At 48.7% G+C, this 15183-nt stretch overlaps 1 protein-coding gene across 3 annotated transcripts in view; it reads left to right on the top strand.

The window, feature by feature from the left end:
- The window catches only part of ELMOD3 (ELMO domain containing 3), a 227320-nt gene that overhangs the window by 34990 nt on the left and 177147 nt on the right, over nt 1-15183 (top strand). The window lies entirely within an intron of this gene.

Raw genomic sequence — 15183 nt, 5'->3', positions numbered from 1 at the left:
ATACATGTGTGTCTGTTTGTTTTTATCAGGAGACTTGTGTTGCTCCTTTCCCCACAGCCCAGCAGGGGTCTTTTATGTCTGCTGTGACTTTGCAGCTGCCATCTTGCCTTGTGTGACCAACAAAAAAACCTTTAAGCTGACAGGTGGGCTTTGGCTCCACCTGCTCCTGATTTTTCTTTGGAGTAGAGCATTTAATTGGGCAGAAACAGTTTGCTGCCAGTGAAAAAGAGCTCTTATGTTGCCCTTTTTCCGTTTAATGAAAACATATCTATACTACTATTATAAAGGAAGAACTTTGAACCTTTGAGGCGGGTAAACTCTGGAACCACAGCGCCAATCCACACACCCGATACATCGTTGAAATTGTCATGGTGTGCAGATGGACATAGACTATATAAATTTAAAAAATAAAGGTTAATTAAAAAATGTACGAGAAAAAAAGTAGTCCCATGGAAGTAGCGCCGGCCGCGACGTGCGTGCTGACATCAGGAGCGTGGGGAGGAGCGGCGTCCTGGAGCGCGAGGAGGAGCGGCGGACATGAGCGCGGGGAGGAGCGGCGGACAGGCTGGGAGGAGCGGCGGACAGGCGGGGAGGAGAGGGGAGGAGTGGCGAGGAGCGGCGGACCGGTGAACTCAGGAGCGCGGGGAGGTGCGGCGGATGAGGTAAGGCTCCGGGGGACCCACGGACAATGTCGGGGCGGGAGGGGGCCCTAAAGCCAAGGTCGGGATGGACTGCTACTCTGGGGGACCCACGGACAATTTTGGGGCGGGCGGGGGCCAAGGCGGGCGGGGGCCCTTAAGCCCGATTGCTCCCGGACAAGGTCGGGACGGGCTGCTAGTATTCAATACAGCAGGAGTGATAAATCATGGTGACCCATCTATCGGTGCAATAGTGCTGATCTGTTTATTATGAAAAGTTATGACAAAGGAAGTAGGCCTGACCTATTTAGTGTGAAGAGCAAATATTAAAATCAGTAGGCATTTAAGGTGGATTATTACACTGTGCTAAAGCCTGTAAATTTGTCTTATGTTACATAAAAATCTGACTTCCTTAGTAGGAAAGGGTTTTGGTGTTGGTTACCCTCTGTGATAAAACCTGCAAATGGAATATTTTTTAGGACCAGTTAGAGAAATTGTAGTTTGTTGTGCCAACTTTAATTTTGAATATATTTGTAATGTAATGACTGTTTTCCTGATGGGTAGCTTGTGGAAAGCTTAAGCTCAGTAATTTAGGCCTAAAATAGTTTTGGTGACAATCCAATGATAAAGGTGATGCTGATTAGTTCACAAAGGCAAGTTAAGTCCTGTGCCATAGGGTTGCTCTGTTACTTAGGAAAAGTCATAACATGGTTGTAGACCAGGTGTATTTCTTGTGAAAATAATTTGTTAAAGCCAATATGCCTTTAACCCCTTCCACACTCATGACGAGCTGGGCTCGTCATGGTGTAGCCTCCTCGCACACTGATGACGAGCCCAGCTCGTCATGAATAATGGGATTTAGAAAAACTCAGCATACGAGCAGAATAAGAGCAGCGCGCATGAGGTTAAGGGTGGATTATTACACTGGGTTAAAGCCTGTAAGCCGGTATTTTGTTTAATGAAATCTCACAGATTACAGCAGTAGGCAAGAGCTTTGGTGTTGGTTAGACCCTCTAACGGACTCTTTAAGACTCGCCTTAAAGATATGCGCTGTTAAAATCCTTGATAGGCTCCCATAAGGGGGGGTTAATATTATTTTGCCAATTGGAAATTTCTGCATATTAATAATTATACGATTGTATGACTGATGATCGTCTTGTGGGAAAGATTCTGCTTAATATAGTAAGCCTGAGTTATTATGACTAGCCAGATATACAGGCCCGATTGGTTTATTGGTCAAAGTTATGTCTGATGCCATTTACAAGATCTGTATATATGAAATGAGCATATATTAAAGCCAATATAGCCTTCAAAGGTGGATTGTACATGAGGTATTGCGTTACATAGAATCTTGCAGATTCCCTTCGTAGGCAGGAATGTGGGTGTTGATTACTTCCTTTGAAGCCTGCTGGTATTGCAAGATTTGTACTGCAATAATCTGTTCTGTGCTAGACCATTTTAGCGGGCTCTGACTAGTTTAGTTGTCGCCCAGGCTCTTTAAATCAACCCATTCATTTAAAAAGTCATGTGTACATGCATATATAGGCCGACTTTGCGTCATTCCTTTTTTGCCCCTGGTCTGTTAGTGTCATTCACTCACTGCTTTCATACTTGAAAACATAAAGCATGGAGCAAAGGATCAACCCCTTTTAGCCATTGGCTCAATTTCCCTATGATTGACAGCATTTTGCTTGATGTCAATGCACGCCTAACTGCAAATGTGTGCAGTTTAGTGCCAGGGCTGGTGTCCCAGTCTCTGACTCCTTGTAAAGGCCCTTTTTAATTATTTTTTTAATTCTGCTTTTTAATTTTGTTTAATTTTAGAAGATATTCCAGTCCACCTGACCATGTTTCTGGGCCATTTGTTTGCCACTCTTCATCCTAAGTGTGCCACTTCCCACATGACTATTGCTTCTAACCTAAGTGGCCGTCAAGGAATGGTATTGCACATAAGGTATCATTGTTTTACCATTCTAGGATGGCCAACATGTTGCTACTAAATTAGTGGTCATGTTGGGACTTTCAAACAATGATACACTGTGAATGAAGCATTCTGCTATGCTAAATTTAACTTTCTATTGCAAACCTGCTGTGTTTAGGCAGAGGCATGATTTATTTTCTCTACTTTTATCCTTTTCTGTTATCTTGAATATGCTTCTTGAATGCATGAGTGTGGATCAGTATGTGGGTAAAAGCAAAAATAAGCAAGTAATTTCCACCCACCCCTCGTTCCCCAAAGTCTTTCAAGAAAAATGGTACCTCACTTGTGTGGGTCGTCCTTGTGGCCGCGACAGGAAACGGCGCAAAACGCAACGTGGACACACCTCAATTTCACAGTGAAAAATGACCCTTTTTTGGCAAAGTGCCTAGTTGTAGTTTTTGAACCATAGCTATGCCAGCACCTAGGGAAACCTAGCACACCTATATATTTTTGAAAAGTAGACACCCAGGGGAATCCAGGATGGGGTGACTGGACTGCCTCGCACCAGGTTCTGTTACCCAGAATCCCTTTCAAACAAAGAATTGTCAAAAACCCACATTTCTGTGGTGGAAAGTTCTGGAATCTGCGCGGATCCACAAATTTCCTCCCACACAGCGTTCTTCCAGGTCTCCCGATTAAAAATGGTACCTCACTTACGTGGGTGGGTCAAGGACCAGTGACAGGCAAGGGCCCAAAACCTATTGAGGCTCATCAAAATTACCTATCGAAAACCAACCTGGTTTTGCAAGGGGGTCCCATGAGTTTTTGGCCTGGGGTTCGGCGCAAATCTCGGGAAACCTACCTAACATACACATTTCTGGAAACTAGACACCCGGGGTAGTCCAGCAAGGAATGGCTTGCGTGGGTCCCCCATCATTCTCCTACCCAGAGCCCCCTCAAACCTCAAATTTTGCCGAAAAATTCACTTTTTTCTCACATTTCTGTGGTGGAAAGTTCTGAATCTGTGTGGATCCACAAATTTCCTCCCACCCAGCGTTCCCCCAGGTCTCCCGATAAAAATGGTAACTCACTTGCGTGGGTGGGTCAAGGACCCGCGACAGGCAAGGACCCAAAACCTATTCAGGCGACATCAAAATTACCTATTCACAAACCAACCTGGTTTTGCTTGGGGGGTCCCATGAGTTTTTGGCCTGGGGCTCGGTAACCATCTAGGGAAACCTACCTAACCCACACATTTCTGGAAACTAGACACCCGGGGGGAGTCCAGCAGCCACTATGCCTACCCACACAAGTGAGGTACCATTTTTATTGGGAAACCTGGGGGGAACGCTGGGTGGGAGGAAATTTGTGGATCCACGCAGATTCCAGAACTTTCCACCACAGAAATGTGAGAGAAAAGTGAAATTTTGGCGGAATTTGAGGTTTGCAGGGGATTCTGGGTAGGAGAATGATGGGGGACCCATGCAAGTTATACCTCGCTGGACTCCCACGGGTGTCTAGTTTCCAGAAATGTGTGGGTTAGGAAGGTTTCCCTACATGGCTGCCGAGCCCTGGTCCAAAAACTCATGGGACCCTCCCATCCAAAACCAGGTTGGTTTGTGATAGGTTATTATTATTATTATTATTATTATTATTAAATGGGATTTATAAAGCGCACTGACACCGTGGGTTTCCTGGCGCTGTGAGACATCAAATTCCAGAACTGAGGGTTAGTGCAGGGTTAGCAGGGTGGGGGGAAGAGAAAAGTTTTTAGCAGCTTCCTAAAATGGAGGAGGGAGCTGCTAGATTTGATGCACAGGGGAAGGGAGTTCCAGAATTTTGGGGCCAAGAATGCGAACCTTCGTCCGCCGAATTTATTGGTTCTGGTTTTAGGTATGCTGAGTGATTTGAGATGGGTAGAGCGGAGGTTGCGATTTGGACAGTAGGGGGTGATCAGAGAAACCAGGAAGGCAGGACTGGGGCAATTGAGGGCTTTGTACGTGAGACAGCCCAGCTTAAAGGCCACCCTTGGTTCGATGGGTAGCCAGTGCAGTTTGTGTATCATGGGTCTGGCAGATTGCCATTTGGGAAGTTTGAAGATGATCCGGGCTGCCTGATTTTGAACCACCTGGAGACGGTGGAGGAGAGTTTTGGGGAGTCCATGGTAGATGCTATTAGAGAAGTCCAAACGGGAGAGCACAAGAGAAATGATGACCTGTGTCAGGGCCGGCGTGGGAAGGAGATGGCAGACCTTCCGGATCTTCCTAAGCTGGAAGGAACAGGATGAGATCACGGAGCTAATGTGGGATCGGAGGGAGAGCTCGGCGTCAATTATAACGCCGAGGCTTTTGACAGAGGTGGAAGGGGACGGCGGGGGGCCCAATTCGGACGGCCAGAAGTGAGTGCCCCATGCAGAGAGACTGGCGCCTGGGAGGAGGAGCTCAGTTTTCCCGGGGTTCAGCTTCAGTTGGTTGGAATTCATCCACTCTAGTATGTGGCGCATAGCAGAGTGGAAATTGTCTATTGCATTGGGGGAGTTGAGTGGAAAGATGATCTGCAGATCATCTGCATAGTTAAAAACTGTAATGTCCCACTTGCGAAGTGAGTGGAGTAGGGGACAGAGGTATAAGTTGAACAGCAGGGGTGATAGAGAGGAGCCCTGAGGGACTCCACAGGTTGTGGGGGTCATAGGTGCAGAATAGGGGCCCAGGCGGACAGCTTGGGATCTGTCAGTCAAGAAGGAACGGATCCAGCTGAGAGCAGAGTCGTGGATGCCAGCCTGTTCGACACGGTTAAGCAGGATGTTGTGGTCAACCGTGTCGAATGCGGCCGAGAGGTCTAGGAGGACGAGCGCCTGGGGGGTTCCTGAGTCGGCATTTCTTCTCAGCGTGTCGAGTACAGCCAGAATGACAGTTTCGGTAGAAAAAGAAGGTCTGAACCCGGCCTGATTAGGCTCCAGATAGCATGAAGACTCAATGAAGTTGGAGAGGCACCTGGTGACATGTGCTTCAAGGAGTTTTGAGAAGTAAGGCAGGAGCGAGATAGGGCGGTAATTGGACAATTCCGCTGGGTCTGCGCCAGGTTTCTTCAGTAGCGGGACGAGGACTGCTTTTTTGAAGGAACTCGGGACAGTGCCTGTGCTGAGTGAGCAGTTCAGGAGGGGTAGAATGCATTCCGGTAAAGAATGACAGACTCTTCGCAAGACTGATGGAGGACAGCCGTCTAGCGGGGATCCAGATTTTATCCGGGAGGCAAGCTGTACTAGGGAGGTAACATTGATGGGGGGAAGTTCAGTGAGCGTAGAAGTGTTGTTAGATGGGGTTTCCAGAGTGATGAATTGAGGGACCGTGGGAATGGATGCCTTGATTTTATTGATTTTTTTCGGTGAGAAAAAGGTTGATGGCGTCACAGGATTCTTGGGTGGGAGTCTGGCCTGGGAGTGTTCTGTCGTCAGATGTTAGTTCGATCATGATTTTAAAGATTTCTTTTGATTTGTTATCTGAGGAGGAGATTCTATCCGAGAAATGGGTCGATTTGGCAGAGACTATGGCTATTTTATAGTCTCTGCGAGCTGAAGTATATTGTAGTCTAGCTGGTTCGGAATAGTTACGTCTCCAGGCCCTTTCCGATTGACGTACCATCTATTTAAGTTTTTTTAAATCATCCGAAAACCATCTGTGGGAGTTTTGATGTCTGGTCGGGGGAAATTTGGTGAGAGGGGCAAATTTGTCACTTGCTGACTGCAGCCAGAGGGAAGTAATGTTTTCTAGATTGTCCACATTGATGCATGGGACAAAGACAGGGCGAGTGTCTGACAGGTTCATGATGAATCCTTCAGCGTCATAGGCATTCCATTTGCGGGATAGACCACCAGCCATCCTGGGGGTGGGGGAGTGGCCGCTAATCGAGAAGGTAGTATCAATTAGATGGTGGTCGGACCAAATACAGGGTGAGACGGAAGGGGAGGAAAGAGTGAGGTTTTGGGTCCATATTTGGTCTAAGATACGGCCCTTGATATGTGTGGGCGAAGAGATTTGTTGCGACAGGTTCAGGCTGGAGAGGACCTCAAAGGTCTCCAAGGCGTGGGGTCCAGCATCGGGGTCATTGAACCAGTAATTAAGGTCGCCGACAAGGGCGAATCTGGGGTGGGAGGTGAGAAGGTTGATCAACTGATCAGACAAAGTGGCTGCAAAATTAGGCATCGGGTGAGGGGGGCGGTAGAGAAGGAGAAAGGTTAGGGCCCCGCTATCTGTGTTCAGGCTGAAGATGAAATTGTCAACTCCCGGGAGGGGGATGGATAGAGTCGGGGTGGAGTACAGGTGTTTGGAAATTATGGCGGCTACCCCACCCCCAGGACGGTTTCCTGGCCGGTCGGCGCGGAGGATGTAATAATCTGGAGGGAGGGCTGCCAGTATGTCAGGGAGTGAGTCTGCGGTTAGCCACGTTTCAGTGAGCAGGAGGACATCAGGTTTTTCGTTCGAGAGAAGAATGAAGATATCAGCATGGTGTTTTACCAAAGATCGAGTGTTTAGGTAAAGAACTCTGATAGTGGAGTTGCTCTGAATGGGCAAGTTGGACGATACGGCCAGGTTGGTGAAGTGCCGATCTGGTTGACCGATGCCGGCCATGGTGATGCGTCTGATGGTAGAGGGGGAGGGTGAGAGGCTGGGTGACTGCCAGTCCCTTAAAGCGGTGGCCGAGTATGTAATGGTATGGCCAGCATGACCGGCCCCTGGGCCCGGTCTGGCGCGGACGGGCGCAGACGGGCTTGCCTTAGGCGCGCCTTCGGCGCGCAAACGGCGCGCCCGCTGCGCTCGTCCGCTGCGCTTCCGAAAATGGCACATTTTTATGTTTGTCAGGAAGGCGGTAGGGGGGGCGTGGCCTAAAAGGGGGCGTGGCCCGTGATCTCGGCGGTGATGGCGGCGTGGTGTGTGCCTTTCCCCAGGGTCCCGCGGGCAGCGCTGAGACCACTGAGGGCAGGAGAGTGTGGCCCCAAGGGGAGCAAAGGTGCAGCAGGTGAGGCTAAAATGGGGCTTTGTATTTTAAAAAAGCAAGTTGCGCCTACTCCCGGCTTTTCGCCTCAGGAGGAAATGTCAGGTTATTTTGATGTCGCCTCAATAGGCTTTGGACCCTTGCCTGTTGCGGGTCCTTGACCCACCCACGCAAGTGAGGTGCCATTTCTATTGGGATACTTAGAGAAATGCCACGGGGTTGGAAATTTGTTGCTACTTTCTGCAGTGTGAAAACTGGGCACAATATTGCAAGGAAAATGTCAGTCACATTTTGAGGTTTGCAGGACATTGTGGGTAAGATAACTTGTTGGGATCCACAAGAGAGACATCACCATGCATTCTCATGGGTGTTTAGTTTACGACAAAAACTACAGTTGTTAGGTTATTCTTAGATGAAATGTACAGCTTGGCAGAGAGACAAAACAGACAAAGATTACTGCACAGCCATCTATTCCTCAAGAACACACACTTACTGGTTGGATTTGGCACGAGGACGAGTTTATGGTTCAGTATATAAAATGTTATTACCAAGAGATTTCACAACAACGAAATACACTGTCAATAATTGAAAGGACAAAAAAACTGAACCATTAACTCGCAGCTCGTGAGCTGTAAAGCCACGTCAAGGCCCCAACCGCTTTACAGGTCATTCACACACCTTTCATACGTGATACACACAAGACCATGTACGAAACCAACACATTAAAACATTAACAAAAAGAGACTAGGTACATCTGCTTGAGAAAGACAAATATTACTGAACAGCCATCTAATCCTCAAGCACACACACATACTGGTTGGATTTGGCACGAGGGTGAGTGATGGTTCAGTATATACAATTGTATTAACAAGTGTTTTCACAAAAATTAAATCCACTTTTAATAATTGGAAGGACGAAAAACGGAACCATTGACTTGCACACCACCAGCCAAGCGCCAGTCCATCCACATCGGCAGCCATGCGCCAGTCCACGCACACCGCCAGTCCACGCACACCGCCAGCCATACGCCAGTCCACGCACACCATCAGCAGGGCTGGACTGGGAATTGAAAGCAGCCCTGGCAAATTTTGCCTGACCAGCCCCCTTCCGGCGTGTAGCGAGCGCAGCGAGCAAACCCAACCACTACTAGAGGGATTGGGGGGGACCCCCCCGAAAATTTGGGAAAAAATACACAAAAAAAGTGCCACTCTTGTCCTGAAGAGGAAGCGCTCTCCTTGGCTGAGTTGTAGATAATGCACATGAAATGTAAGAGTTATTAACTACAAATCCTCTCTTTAATCTGGAATATACCATTTCTTCCTAAGGATGCTACCTGTTGCTGACAGAGGGGACATTCCTGGTCTAACATTGCCCAACAGGGACATCCCGGCCATTGCAATGCAGCAGCGTGGTTTTTGGATAGCATGTAAATGTGAAGTAGTAACACATCATGTGTGATGGCGTCCAGGGGGGCGTATGCTTCATTCAGACTGAGTTAAAATGTATGTGTGTAAGTGAAACTTGTGAAATATCAGTCAGATGGAGGCTGTGCTTGTATGAAGTCTGGAGTGAGCGTCTGCATGAGGCTGCCTACCTTCGTGTGTGCGTTTATTTAAGTCATGTAGTGTGTGTTTTAGATTGTGTGTGTGATGCACTGTCTGCTTGACAACATCTGATTGCTTATGATTAAGATTGTGTATGTGTTTGTAAAATGTAATGTGTGTGTTGGTTTGATAGGTCCAGCATGTATGTGTTTGATTGCACGTGAGCGTGTGAGTGTACCTGTGTGTGTGCGCGCATGTGTGTTTAGCTGTGGGTGTCTTGTGCTGAGACTGTATGTGTTTAATTTAGAATATGTGCCTTACATGGAGGTCGTTTGTCACTGATTGAGATTGTGTGTTTTTATCCAGGTTGCCTTACAGTGTGTGCTTCCGCAGTGCTCGCCGTGTGCTTGTTGTGTGAGTCTGTAAATTATTGTTACCCAGCTCAATGGTGCTTCGTTGTGTGCTTGATGCTGTGTGTGTGCACTTGATACATCATGATTATGGTTGTGTGCAGTGTTCACATACTTCATTTTTTTTTTCTTTTTTAAAAATTGTTTTTATTTTGTAACAACACAGCAATTAGGACAGCTCTGCAAAGGACTGTTACATCAGGTATAGAAACACAATAGCGGGCCTTTCGCAATTACATTCAATTTGAAATCATAGGTATTAAACATGACATTGTGAACACATCGCTTCATCAGCTATACATCCAAGTAGTTATCATTAGTCTAGCTCCTCATTGTCCCCATCGGTGCTCGGCGGTTCACAGATGTTACCCCTGAACATGTTCCACTCACCCCATATCTTACCCCATTTGCTTGGGCAACCACAATGGATATATACAGCCTTCTCCGCTACCATCGCCTCATCCATATCTTTACACCAACTATGTAATGTCGGTTACACTGCAGAGCCCCAAAGCCTGGCGATATTGCGTTTTGCCATCAGCATGGCCAACATCACCCAGTCCTGCTGCTGGTGGTTCAAGTCATTTGGCTCCCATACATTTAGTAGGCATCGCCGAGGCTTCGGCAGCAGGGAGATGCCTATTGTTTGAGAAATCATGCGCATCACTGCTGTCCAGTTCATTGATATGAACCTACACTCCCAGATAGTGTGGAAAAGTGTCCCCTTTTCCCCGCAATTACGTAGGCTGAATTTATGCACAGCTCTTCCTATCTTGTGTAGGAGTGGTCTGGTATAGTACGTACAATGCAATATTTTGAGTTGGATCAGTTGTAGTCTACAGGGGATCGCCGCTTCACGTGGAGAGGCAAGGGACTCCTGCCATTCAGAGTCATCAAGTGGGCCCACCTCCTCAGACCAGTGTCGTTTCAGGGTGGTTGTAACATCCGGGAGGTTATTAACTAGCTTTCTGTAGGTGAGGGAAGTGGCCCTTTCCTGCATGTGTTCGGTCAAGAGCCTATCCTCAAGAGGAGTGGATTCCCCAAGGACAGTGCCAGCCGGTATAGCCGATTGTAGCGCATGTTTAACTTGAAGGTATCTAAATATCTCCGTTTGTGGCATTTCATTTTGTGTTTGTAGATGGGCGAAGTCCACCACCTTACCCTTCTTCCATAAATCTCCTACCACTGAAATACCAATGTTATCCCGGGCCTGGAATCCCTTATTATTTCGGAGGAAGCCCAGCCTGCTTGAATCCCACAGTGGTGTCATTTGGGTGATGGTTCTCAAGCATTTGAGTTGCCTATTGGCCCGGTACCAAAGCTATCCGGAGTGCTGCGTTGGGCCTATCAAGTCTGAAGGTGGACGGGGGCTGTATAGATTACCCAGCAGTCCCCTGCCTTCCAAAGAGTGTCTGTCAGCAAGGTACGTAGGTTCAGTTTGCGGGGCATGTAACCAAAAATTAATCTGCTTAAGATGTGCCGCACAGTAATAGAGTTCTACATTTGGAAGTGCGATTCCCCCATCATACCAACTTCTAGTCAATTTATCTTGCGCTATTCGGGGCAGCCCTCCACCCCACAGCAGGTGGGATACTGATGACGCAATCGTTTAAAGTACTGTGCCGGGACCAAGGAGGGAGTATTTTCAAGAACGTAGAGAAAGCGGGGGAGAGCCATCATTTTATACAATGCTGCCTTTCCTAGGAGCGTGAGAGGGAGAGTCTGCCATACCTTCACGTCTCGTTTGAAACGTTCCAAAAGGGGGCTGAGATTTAGACTGTAGAATTCATCGGGGTCTGGTGTTATGTAGATACCCAGGTATTTGAATGCAGTTGTGGTAGCCCTTAATGGGCAGGTTAATGGTAGAGTAGGTGGCGGACCAGAAAGGATAAACAGGATGTATTTAGTCCAGTTAATCTTGTATCCTGATACTCTACCGAACTTTTCACACACATTCAGTAGTTCGAGAATTGATTTTTTCGGGGAGGTGAGATACAGAAGGATATCGTCCGCATATAGGGATATACGATCCTCCCATATGTCAGTCCACCGGAGCCCCTTGATGGAGGGTTCCCATCTGATCCAGATCGCAAGTGGTTCCAGGATCAGTGCGAATAGTCACGGAGACAGTGGGCATCCCTGTCTCGTGGCTCGGCCAAGTGGGAAATCTCGTGAAATGTGTCCATTTGCGACAACATGCGCTAGTGGCTTAGTGTACAGCAAACGAACCCAGGCGCAAAATTTGGGACCAAATCCCATATGTTGGAGAACTGCAAACAAGTAGGGCCATTCGACTGTGTCGAACGCCATAGCGGCGTCTAGAGAGAGGATGACAGCAGGGTCTTTGAGATAGGGGGCACGTGCCAGGACCGCATGAAGCCATCTGAGGTTAAGGGCCGTGCTCCGATGTGGCATGAAGCCAGATGGGTCCGGGTGCACTAAAGTCGCTAGGTGAGGAGTGAGTCGCAGCGCTAGCAATTTGGCGAGGATCTTAGGCTCCGCGTTAATGAGTGCGATCGGACGGTATGAGGCACAGTCCGTCTCGGGCCTGCCAGGTTTGTGGATCGCAACAATCATGGCTAGCCGTTGATCTCGTGGCAGCTCTCCTAATTCCAGACTGTCGGAGATCATACTTGGGAAGAAGGGGGCTGTCGATTGTATCAGTCTCTTGTGCATTTCAACTGGGAGCCCATTCGGCCCCAGTGCTTTGCCAGACGCTAAGGCATAGGTAGCTGTCTGCACTTCATCAGTGGTAATGTTGGCCTCTAAGAGGAGCGCTGCATCCGGGGAGAGCTTGGGTATTGATAGATCCTTAATATATTCATATGCCTCAGCAGTCGAGTAGGCTGCCTGGGGAGCATAGATGTGTTCATAGTGGTCAGCTAGGAGATTGACTATACCATCAGTGTCGGAAATTGAGGAGCCTGTAGGATAGGTTAGTTGTGGAATGACTTTATGTGCGCTCTCTTTCCGATCTAGCCAGGGCAGCATTTTCCCTGCCTTATCTCCCAGTTAATACACCCTGTGTCTAGTGGCTTGAATCTTGGTTAGCGCTATTTCTCTCTGGTAGGCCTAAAGTTCCGTTTGTTTTAGGCGAACTGCACGGGCGGCTCCCGGAGATGGGTGGGCCTCCTGCTCTTCAATGGCTACTGTAAGTTCAGCCTCGAGGCTGTCCAGTTCCGCCTGGCGCTCCCGTTTGTGTCCCAGAATGGATGCCATAGCTTATCCTCGGAGGACCACTTTATACGCCTCCCAGAGCGTACTGGGTGAGTCCACCGAGCCTTGGTTTTCTTGGAAGAATTGTTTAGTGGTACGTGCGAGGGTTGACTGAATGGGTGGAATCTGGAGGAAGCTAGCATGTACCGGGAACATGCGCCTTCGGCAGACCTGATGATGGGTGTATTTAAGCATTATTGGGGAGTGATCCGATATGCCTCTGGGGCGGATAGTGACCTCTATACCCTGCAGGGCGTCTGCTGACACCAGGAAATAATCGATACGTGTGAGAGATTTATATACTGCTGAATAGAAGGTGTACCGTGTCTCATTCGGGTGCTTGAATCTCCAGCTGTCTGTAAACCCTAGGGCATCTATGAGACCGAGAAGACGTCGCCCACTCTGAGTTTCAGGCCTAGTAGGGGAATCTGTCCTGTAAGCCATCTACTATGTCATTGAAGTCGCCCCCCCATTAGAAGTGTCGCCTCTGGGAGTGTCAATAGAAACGCCGTAAGAGCTGAATGGGATTGTGTATGGAGTGCAGGCGGTATATATACAGAAACCAAATCGAATAACCTTCCTTCCCACCGACAGGTCAGCGCCGCGAAGCGGCCCTGTTCGTCAACTCGTGTTTGCTGCACCGCTAATGGGAAGTTTTTCCTAATAAGAAACCCCGTACCTCTGGAGCCCCAGGAGAAGTCTGCATGGGCCACCATCTGGTAACCCCATCTATCCATAGCTCGAACCGCAGACCCAACCAGGTGCGTCTCCTGCAGAAAGACCACCGCAGGGCCCCAGCGTCTCAGGTATTGCAGTACTAGGCCTCTTTTCACTTTATCTCCCAAGCCCCTGACATTCCAGATGAGAAGGGTGAGAGTTGTCCGGTGAGCCTGCGGCTCATGCGAAGCAGCTTCAGCCATTACCTATAGTGAGGTGCATTCAATATTCAACATTGCAGGTGACCCGCCATTTAGTGTGTGCAGTGAAGTGGACCAAGAATCTAGAGATGCGTGTCGTCCCATAGTGCTGTCAGAACTAGATTGAGTCGAACAAACAAACAAGAAACAGTCACATACATAACAAAAGCTGTAGCATGTTACCTTCCCATCCCGCGTCCCACCCACCCTCCCTGCCTCCCTGCCAGGCGAACCTACAACTGCCTGCCACCCCAACTTTGCAGAGTGCTTTATTGTCCCTCCCAGAACTGCAATACTTGCGTGTCGGGGTAGAGTCCTTTGAGGCAGTAGCCTTTTGGAGTCCCTTAGGCCCCCCCCAGTCCAGAACTTCAAGGCAGCTCAATTGTCAGAGTTCATAGTGCCGTACTTTCTAGTCTAAAGTATTGTCTGCAGCTTGGTCAGCCCTACTCTTCTTCAGGATGTAGGTCACGGTGGGACTCCTGATCTCCGGGGCCCATATCTTCTGGGGAGTCTACCCCCTCTCGGCGGCGGTGCGATCCCGGTCTCCGGTCCATTTTATTAGCTGGGCGCCATCCCTCTAGCCATTCGATGGTCGTCTCTGGCGTGTCGAAGAACCATGTTTTCCCTTCAGCCATTACACTCAGCCTTGCTGGAAATAGCATGCAATATGACAATTCTTGCGCCCGCAGCAGTTTTTTAACCTCCGAGAGACGGCTGCAGTATAATCTGGAAAGAAGGAGAAGGTCGAGTTCAAGATCCGAACAGGGGGGGGATATCCTTGCTGCTTGCAAAATGGCGTCGCGATCCCTAAAGTTGAAAAGATGTGTCAGTACAGGTCTCGGAGGCGCCCCCGGTTTCGGCCTTCCACCAGGCAATCTATGAGCGTGCTCTACTGAAAAAAAGTGCGAGAGTCCCTTAGGCTGTAACTTAGTTTTTATAAGGTCTTCATCATAAAGGTCCATTGCCTGGGTCCCTTCCGATTCCTGAATGCCTATAATTCTGACGTTGTTCCGTCTAGCGCACCCTTCCAGGTCATCCAGTTTGTCCAGAAGCAGCTTGTTTTCCTTTTCCAGGCGGGCCACTGATACTTGGAGGTCCGAGGTGTCTTGGACCAGGGATTTTGCCACTATCTCCACGTCTTTCACTCTTTCCGCCATTTTGTGGAGGTCCGCCTGCAGCAGGGATACATCCGTATAGATTGTTCCGACCGTCGTCTGGACATTTGCTAGTGCCTTCATGATGTCCTCCAATGTTACCTTCTTCCCTCCGTCACCCTCCTGTGCTTTGCCATGAGGTGGCGTCGTATGCAATCCTTTTTCGTATGCATACTTGTCCAATTTCGCCTGGACAGTCTGGTTTCTGGGCCCTCTGCCCGCCATTTCACCGTGGGTTGTAGGGTGCGTACCAGTTGTGAACTCGGTGGAGCTACTGGGTAAGTCGATAACACGCTTTCAATATTCTCAGCGTCCCAGTCCCTAGATGTTGTAGTGGGGTGGAGGTGAGAAGGTTCGTGAGAGGGTGAGTCGATGGGCCAGAGGCGATGGG

Source organism: Lissotriton vulgaris, chromosome 11 (genome assembly GCF_964263255.1).
Source record: "Lissotriton vulgaris chromosome 11, aLisVul1.2, whole genome shotgun sequence".
Lineage (NCBI taxonomy): Eukaryota > Metazoa > Chordata > Amphibia > Caudata > Salamandridae > Lissotriton > Lissotriton vulgaris.
The sequence above is the reverse complement of the archived record's forward strand: the minus strand, read 5'-3'. Positions and strand labels throughout refer to the sequence as shown.